The sequence below is a fragment of the Pteropus vampyrus genome, unplaced genomic scaffold (assembly GCF_000151845.1).
Source record: "Pteropus vampyrus isolate Shadow unplaced genomic scaffold, Pvam_2.0 Scaffold349, whole genome shotgun sequence".
NCBI lineage: Eukaryota > Metazoa > Chordata > Mammalia > Chiroptera > Pteropodidae > Pteropus > Pteropus vampyrus.
This window is the reverse complement of record NW_011889130.1, coordinates 2,345,612-2,355,071: the sequence shown is the minus strand read 5'-3', so window position 1 is coordinate 2,355,071 and position 9,460 is coordinate 2,345,612. Positions and strand designations below refer to the sequence as shown.

Genomic DNA, 9,460 nt, shown 5'->3' with positions numbered 1-9,460 from the left:
TACCCACCACCAAGAGACAGGTAAGAGAATTCCTCGGGGTGGGGCAGGCTATTGCAGACTTTGGATTCCTGGGTTCGCAGAAATTGCAAAGCCCCTGTACTCAGCAACAGGAGGAAATCAGCCCCTCAATTGGACAGAGACAGAACAGAAGGCCTTTGACCTTCTCAAGCAGGCACTCCTATCAGCCCTACCCCTTGCTCTTCCAGACATCACCAAGGGATTTCATCTTTTTGTAAGTAAGACCAAGGGAATCGCCAAAGGGGTCCTAACCCAAACGCTAGGCCCGTGGCGCCGACCAGTGGCCTATCTATCAAAGAGACTAGACACGGTGGCCTCTGGATGGCCACCCTGCCTACAAGCCATAGCAGCGATGGCTCTCCTAGTCAAAGAAGCTGACAAACTCACCCGCAGGCAAAGTCTAAACATTACTGCTCCTCATGCAGTAGAAGCCCTTCTCCGCAGTAGCCCAGAATGATGGATGACTAATTCCAGAATCATCCAATACCAGGCTCTCCTCCTCGACCAGCCAAGGATTAGTTTCTCCAAAGTCACTGTCCTCAACTCAGCCAGCCTGTTGCCAGACCCAGACCCCCAGACCCCCATTCATAATTGCATAGATTTCACTGATGCTGTGTGTCCCTCGCGGCCAGACCTCAAGGACTCCTCTCTGCCTGAGGCCGATGAAGTTCTGTTCACGGAAGGGAGCAGCTTCATGCAACAGGAGGTACATGGGGGCAGCGGTTGTTACTCTAACTGGCACTATCTGGTCACAGGCTCTTCTCCATGGGACTTCTGCTCAAAAGGCCAAACTCATTGTCCTCACTGAGGCACTAAAGTGGGGAAAGGACAAGTCAGTCACAATATACACTGACAGCTGATACGCCTTTGCCACTGCACATGTACATGGAGCCATCTATAAGGAAAGAGGGCTTCTGACTTCAGCTGGGAAGGACATCAAGAACAAGGGGGAGATCTTAGCCTTACTTGAAGCCATATGGATGCCTAAGGCTCTGGCTATTGTTCATTGTAAAGGGCATCAAAAACGGTATAGTCCCGAGGCTGAGGGAAACCGACGAGCTGATGCAGAGGCAATAACAGTGGCCACAAGGCCAGTGGGGCCCCCACCACATCTACTGACTGTTGTTCCTTACCCAGAACTGCCTCCATCTCCGACCTATACGGCAGAAAAGGACATATATTTTCAGGACAAAGGAGCCACTAAGAACCAACAGAGGTGGTGGACGACCCCAGATGGAAAAATCGGGCTCTCACAGGCCCTGGGAAGGACTCTCCTCCACCAATTACACCAGACTACACACCTAGGGCGTACTAAGATGCTCCAAGCTTTAGACCCCTACTTTCACTTGTTAGAAGAGAGAAGAACTGCAGAGGAGATTGCCTCACGATGCCCAGCTTGTGCCCAAGTTAATCCAAAGAAAGAGAAAATAGAAGAATCTAGGCATAGGGAAAGAGGAACTTATCCGGGGGACCACTGGGAGGTCGATTTCACTGAAGTAACCCCGACTGTGGGGGGGCTACAAATATTTACTTGTTTTTATAGACACCTTTTCAGGATGGGTAGAGGCCTTCCCCACCAGGAAAGAAACTGCCTTAGTAGTTACTAAGAAACTACTACAAGAAATCCTCCCTCAATTGGGTCTCCCTGGAACTTCAGGGTCGGATGACGGGCCAGCCTTCGTAGCAAAGGTGTCACAGCAATTGGCTAGCTACCTAAATTTGCAATAGAAACTCCACTGTGCCTACCGGCCTCAAAGTTCGGGCCAAGTAGAGTGAATGAATCGGACCCTAAAAGAGACATTAGTCAAGTTAGGATTAGAAACTGGTAGGACCTGGGTAGAACTTCTCCCCTTTGCTCTTCTCCAAGCCAGGTGTACTCCATCTATTAATGGATTTACCTCATTTGAGATTTTCTTTGGAAAACCCCCTCCTTTAGTACCTAGAATAAAAGATGAGAAAAAGGCAGAGTTACGTAATCTTGTCTTACTTAAGTCTTTACAGGCCCTTCAAAGTGTACTGGAGGAGATTTGGTCCCGGGTTCGTGCTACCCATTCAGCTCCGGAGGACGGACTTCCCCATCAGTTTCAGCCTGGGGACTCTGTATATCCAGAATTTTACTTCCAAGAGACTAGAACCCAAGTGGAAAGGACCCTTCACTGTCTACCGGACGATGCCCACTGGAGTTAAAGTAGACGGCATCCCATCATGCATCCATCACTCTCACGTGAAGGCAGCACAAGAATGGACAGCTGAGGAAGATGGGCCCTTAAGACTAAGACTCAAGTGTACGGCCCTTAAGACTAAGACTCAAGTGTATATAGGTCTAATCCTTTGTTTCTTCCTTTTTTCCTCTTTGGCCCAGGCATACAGAAACATACACCAGCCTAGAGTGTGAGAACTTATAGTAACCGAAACCGGTCAGATTGTTGCCCAGAACATCACCAGCCACAGTACTCCAGAGATCCAAGTGGACCTATGCCAGAGATACCCTCACCACTGCAACGGCCCGACACCAACTTGGATTGGGATCTTTCATAGGTAGAGCTTTCGTAGGGGGTGGAGCATACTTAGGCTACAAAGGGAGACCTGGCTGTGGCATATTATCGGCAGAGAAAAGCCTCTTAGGAATAGGGCTCTATATTTTCCTCAAAGAATATCTGGCAGCATGAGGAATAGGGGACTCAACTGTGAAGGAAAAGGCCAATTTTCTTGTGCTAACTGGGGTTGTGAAACTATCTCTACTATAGATAATTATAAAAAACAGAATGATAATCATATTGGGTTAATAAGAGGACCAAGCCCTTCTACATGCTCTCTTGGGTCCTGCAATCCCCTCATAATCACCATCAAAACAAGTAGCCTTGGGGGACAACACTATTGGCTCACGGGACAGACCTGGGGTATCAGATTGTATAAAACTGGATATGATTCAGGATTATATTTTACTATACAGGTTAAGGACCCTCCCAGAAAAGCTCACCCTATAGAGCCCAACAAACCACTTCTAATTCCAGGACTACCCCAAAGTCTTACAGGAGTTTCCCGGGCAACCACGACTCCGGCTCTAGCCTCTTCAGGTAGTAGCCTAACAGCTATTAAACCCCAGACATTTGACCAGCCACAACCAGAACCCGAAGAAGAATTCAAAACTATGTTAACAACAATACACAAGGTCTTAAATAAGACCTCCCCAGACACAGGGCAGGATAGTTGGTTGTGCCTAAACCCAAAATCCCCTTATTATGTTGGGGTAGGAACTCCCCTAAACCTGACTGAGCTCAGCAGCACACATGATTGTGAATGGGAAACTCCTCGACTCACTTTGGGAGACATACAAGGAAAAGGAACTTGCCTGATTTCAAAGAATTATTCCAAGCTGTTGGCACAGTCGCCTTACTATGATAACTGTAATCGTACTATCGAAGTACCTACCTCAGGAAATAAATACTATAAGGCTCCAAATAATACCTGGCTAGCATGTGATAACGGGCTCACTCACTGTGCTGCATCTGTTCTTTTCAACACAGGTGAAGCTAATATTTGTATCCTAGTCTTTGTACTCCCCCAAGTGTCCCTTTACAATGGGCCGGAAGGCAGGCTCCATTTCTTCTACCAGGACAGGTTACAGAAACGGGCCGTACCAGTCTTAGTACCCCTTTTTGTGGGTCTCGGAATAGCGGGCTCAGCAGCTGTAGGTACTACTGCTCTCATCAAGGGAGAAAATGAATTACGTGAAATTGGAATACAGATAGATAAGGATATCAAGACCTTAAAAGGCACCATTGGCAGGCTAGAACTTCAAGTCGATTCACTAGCAGAAGTAGTCCTCCAAAATAGAAGAGGTTTAAATTTATTATTCTTAGAACAAGGTGGGTTATGCATGGCTCTAGGTGAAACCTATTACTTCTATGCCAATAACTCTGGAGTAATTAGAGAAAGCTTACGACTAGTACAGAGAAATTTGGATGCCAGGGAAAAACAGAGACTAGAATCAAATAACTGGTTTCATAGGATGTTCAATTGGTCACCATGGCTAACAACTCTTCTAGCTGCTATAGCTGGACCTTTAATCATCCTCCTCCTTTTGTTAACTTTTGGCCCGTGTTTCCTTAATTTCTTGTTTGCATATATAAGGAAAAGAATTAATTCTATTAGACTTTTAATATTACAGACTAGAGGCTATGAGCAAATTCCGCATGAAGAATCAAAGATTTGATTTTTGCTAAGGCCAGTGGGGAATGTGGTGGCTGAAAAATGACTACTTGAGATTTATTACTTGTAGGAAATTACTGTTTGACTATCGCCATGGGAACAAAAGGCTTTTGATCATAGGGACATAACATTCTGATAACAAGCTTTCTGCTTCTGTACTGCCCGCTTGCACACCCCGACCTATAGGTTGACAGTTAGTGAATAGGAGAAAAATAGACCTTTCTATTCCAACAGAATGAAGAATGGGATTTTGGGCTTAAAACTCTGTACCTCTACATTTCGGAGCTGCTTAATTTGGGGTCTGCGTACCCCTGGCAGACCCGGCTGGCTGAATAAAGAGTGTGATTCCTATGACTCACTGATTCCTGGTGGTCCGTGTGTCTATTGGGGGCTGGCGGCTACAACATTATCACAGTCAACACTTCCCTGTCAGTCGACTGGGTGCTTATGAAGAACTGCTTTCTGCACCTAATATTTAACTCGATGTAACAGTCCTAACCCAGCAACTTTATTACCCTCGTTACAGGATGAAGACACTCACAATTGTGTTTCGCTTACTGACTCCCTTCTTGTTCTTACGAATGGTTTACAGGAAACTGATATTTCATTCCTTTAATATAGTTTTTTCTCTGATTCAAGCTGGTTTTATGCAGAAAATGGCATTGTGACTCACTTGTTTACCCATTCTTATCCTTCTCTCTCTGTATGCCTGCTCCTTTAATCATTAAGCCTTTGGACATAAGATTAATGGAGCCTCAGGTCTATAATCATGAAGACAGTAAGTTTAGGTTACACTAAGGATAACATCTTAGCCTTAGATGTGTTTCAGCTCCAAACCCTTCAAGGTAGAACAAACCCCTGGCATGGGACCAGATGGGATGGCGCCATGGCTGGCTGATTCCAGAACAGAACACAATGATCAATTACCCCAGCCCCCTCCAATCATCTAATCAGTAGTATGCACATCTACAACTCCCTTAATTTCCACGACTACTGATTTTTCCCTATATAATATGTACTCCTGAAATGCTCCCAGAGAGCCAGGTTGTTGAGAGCAATAGCTCACATGGGTCCCTGGGACTTGCAACTCTAAAACAAACCTTTCTTTGCTGCAAAACCTGCATGTATCTCTTCTTTGACTCAGATGTGTGCAGGCAAACAGACCCCTTTTGCTCCAGTAACAAGATCTGCCCAGCAAGCCAAATTAATTGCTCTAACTCAGGCTTGTCAATTGGTCCAAAATCAAGTAGCCAATATTTACACTGATCATCACTATGCCTTCAGAGTAGCCCACAACTCTGGAATGTTATGGAAGAAGTGAGGCTTCTTAACTTCCTCAGGGCAGCCTGGAAAACAAGTGGCAGAATTTTTAGATGCCATACAAAATTCCAGGACATCCTAAAGCTGCCACCAAGGAAGCAAAAGGAAATAATTTAGTGAACACTGCAGCTAAACAGGCAGCACTGAGCAACCAAATTATCCAGACCTGAGAATTCTTCTTGTTTCTTATTAAATCAATAAAAGACTATCTTTTACAGTTCCAACACAGAGTTACAGAAGAGGATATGACAATAAAAAGGGGGAATCTTCAACCCGCACAAAATCCATATGGTTTGGATCCTATTAGAAACCAATCTTACCTATAAGAGCTCAACTGTCTGTACTTCAGCAAGTACATGAGCTAACACACTAGAGTCCTGAAAAGATGATTTCATGAAGTAATATTACTAGAAATCTTCTCTCACTATAGCTCATAAAGTGTATATATAGCACATGTTCTATCTGTCCAATATAATCCAGGAAAACCATTCCATGGGTCCCAAAGACATTTCCCACTTCCTTTACGTCCATCTGAGGTATGGCAATTGGATTTTAAATATATATATTAGTTATGATTTGTATGTTTTCTCACTGGGTTGAGGCTTTCCCTTGTAGGAGAGCAACAGCCTTAATGGTAGGTAAATTGTTATTGGAAAAAATAATCCCCATTAAGGAATTCCCTCTGAGTTATATAGAGGGAATGGCTGATTCCAGAACAGCCATTCTGTTCTGTTCTGTTCTGGAATCAGAACAGAACCAAGAGATTAAGAATACTGGGCAAATAATGCAACCCATCTGCAACATCTAGCCTATTCTACAGCATTTTCATTGTGCTTACCGGCCCCAGTCCTCCAGATTGGTGGAACATACCAATGGTACAATCAAAATTAACTAGCTAAAATTTCAGGAACTTTTAATCTCCCCTAGCCGAAAGCTATCCCTATGGTGCTCCTCAACCTGAGATCTACTCCTTTGGGTAAACATAGCCTTTCTCCTTAGAAATAGTCACTGGTCGCCCTATGGATGTGGATGAAAGGGCACGTGAGCTAACCTTACTAAAAGGAAACATTCTACATAATAACATCAAGGGTGTATTAAGCAGCTTAATGGGATTGATAAATCAGTAACTGATTCATTTTAAGTGTACTTCCAGGAGACAAAGATTTCAAAGACCCTGGCTTATAATCAAGATTTGGGCTATTGGAAAAGGCATCAAATAAAAGACTCTTTTCCAATGTCATTGGAAGGGACCTTATCAGGTGTTACTAACTAATCCATATGCAGTCAAATTTAAAAGGAGTTAACTCATGAATTCACATTTCTCATTTTTAAAAGGTGCCTAACTGTGAGTGAACATCTACACCTGCCTCTGACACTTGCCTCTGCCTTCAGTGCATATCAGAGGAACTCTTCAAGGATGAGAAGCTGCCGACATCAAAGGCAGATAGCTATACCAAGACATCAAAAAGGCCTGTATGCCCACGAACTGATGTTGAACACTGGGACATTTGTTTAATCATTTTTTGTTGGCTAATAATAAAAAATTTATTATTTGAACTTCTCTCAAACCTTGCCTTATATCATCTAATTATTAATAATCAATAAAGATACATATAATGAATCATATATTGTTATTATCCTTCTTATGGTTTCCTAATGAAAACAATATCCATCTCCCCAAACCTCCTCCTTTATTGGATATGAAAATTTTAACTTGGGTACCTGCTAATCTCTCCCATCTACTAGACAATGATATTTTGATTATCCAGTAAGATAATGAAGTTAATGTTTTGTTAGCCATGCAATGGTCTTCTCCTACTATTAATATAGTACTTTGGTACATTTTTCTCTAGGTATATCTATTACAAAGGATCCATCTTGGGCAAATGCCTTCGAGAACATCTCCCTGATAATTCTCCTGGTAGAATTATATACGAATCCAATTTAGATAAGCATTGCATAGCTATAGAAATGGATGATAAAAAAATTAAGAAAAATATCTGGATATGAGGGAAAAGACTTGAAGCAGCCTGCCCAATCTGGCATAGTATATCTATCTTGTCTTTGGATTGATCAGCCATGAAATGGGTTCCCATTTCAGAAATATTTTAGATGCTTGTGGAAAGCCCTATGGAATATTTGAACTCTACCTCATTTTGGGGTTACCTCTACTCATTTAACTATAGCATGGGAAACTCAACATTTTGGGGGCCATCCAGTATACCCAAATTGCTCCCAGGCCATAGCCACCCAATGGCAACAACATGCCTTGTGTATCCAACACTGACCCTCTGTAAGAAATAAGAGGGGACTACTTGGAGGATTAAGAGCTAGCCTTGATATTCTGGGACAAGCTGAATTTACAGTTAATGAAGAATGTCATTTGTTAGAAAAAGATTCTTTACTAAAATAGTTCATATGAAAGAAATGTTCTTTCAAGAAAGAAAAGAAAGGAAAGCAGCACGGAAAGACAATGAGGCTTTAGTTTAACGGATAAAATGGACACAACAGACTATAAAAGCTCGTGCACAAACCCAACAATGGGAACATGCCTATGCCCTAACTCAACAGGGCCTATTATCTATGCTACTGCAAAAGGAATCTGAAGTAGTTATGAAAAAAATGACCTACTATAATGGGTTTAGAAACTCAGGCTGGACACTTATGGGACTCTTATGGCCCTCCTGGACTTTGGGAAATTTTAGATGGAAAATGTGATCTATGATATTGTATCAAAAGCCCAGGCATTTCGGTTAAATCATAAACTAAGATTTTTCAGAGCTGGTATAGAGACCATCCTTAATAACATTAGAATACTTCCAATGGGAAGCAGATGGAGCATATTAAAACGTAAAAGCAAATGGGAACCCATCTCATTATCCGATTGAAAAAATCAGAAAGGTAAATGGTTATGTCCCCAATTTATATGGAATTCTGAATTCACCCAATTCTGGCCTATTGTCTCTACCCTCAACAAATAATAATATATGATATATAGGAAAGGGATGTTTTTGTTGGAAAAGATTAGAAATTTCTTCTATTATACTAAGCGACTTCTACTGTAATGACATCAAGCTTTATTAAATGCTATGAGAATATGGTGTAATGCTGAAATTAAAGGCAAAATAACTTTGGTTAATGAAACCTATGATACTATTGATACTGAAAATATGTATTGGGAAACTGAATTTAATCCTCCTCATAGAGTCATTTCTAAGAAAACTAATTGGCCAGAAAAAAAATTAGATCTACTGCATCATTCACCTGGCCACATTTATCATAAGATACAAAAGACAGTAAACAAGGGAGGAAAACATTATTATCTAAATGAAAAATTATGATGATACATGTAAAAGTTTCTTTGGATAGCTGGATATTTGTTTCCCTCAGACTTGTTCTTATCTAGTATTATATATTTTCTGTTCCTAATCAGTGTTATTGGTTTACGTTATACTAGATGCAAAAACGAAACTAAAGACAAACATCAAAAAACTCAGATCATGATAGCTCAAAGAAAAAATGATACAGAATATTTTTAATGAAGACATATAGGATCAGACTGCCTCCCATTCACTTGCCTTTCCTTTTGAAAATTTGGCCTTGACTACCATCCAAGGTTAGTCTTACTCTATCCCCAATAGTCTACCATTCAGCAAGACAAACACTGACTCTAAGACAATCTAGGAATGAGGCTTCCTATCACTGTAGGACCACATTACCCAACCAAAAGGCTGGTCATCGATGCATCCTTCAGGTTGATTTATTATCAAAATGGGAATTGTGGATGAAAAAAGGGGCCACATATTAAACCTGACAAGCTCAGAGGAGGCCTGCATGTTGGGATTTACAAACCCAAAGACCAAAGTAACCACACAGGAAAACAGTATGGAGAGTCCTAAAAAAAATTAAA

At 41.8% G+C, this 9,460-nt stretch overlaps 1 protein-coding gene across 5 annotated transcripts in view; it reads right to left on the bottom strand.

Moving 5' to 3' along the window:
* The window catches only part of ZNF484 (zinc finger protein 484), a 76,397-nt gene that overhangs the window by 26,168 nt on the left and 40,769 nt on the right, over window positions 1-9,460 (bottom strand). Inside the window, exon 3 of one of the 5 annotated variants that reach the window (XM_023522571.1) lies at window positions 1,917-1,957. The exons of 3 other annotated variants lie outside the window; for them this stretch is intronic. The gene's annotated coding sequence lies outside the window, so the exon portion shown is untranslated. Of the gene's footprint in view, window positions 1-1,916; window positions 1,958-5,491; window positions 5,577-9,460 lie in introns of all 5 variants that reach the window. One more of the 5 variants, XM_023522573.1, reaches the window with a different exon arrangement.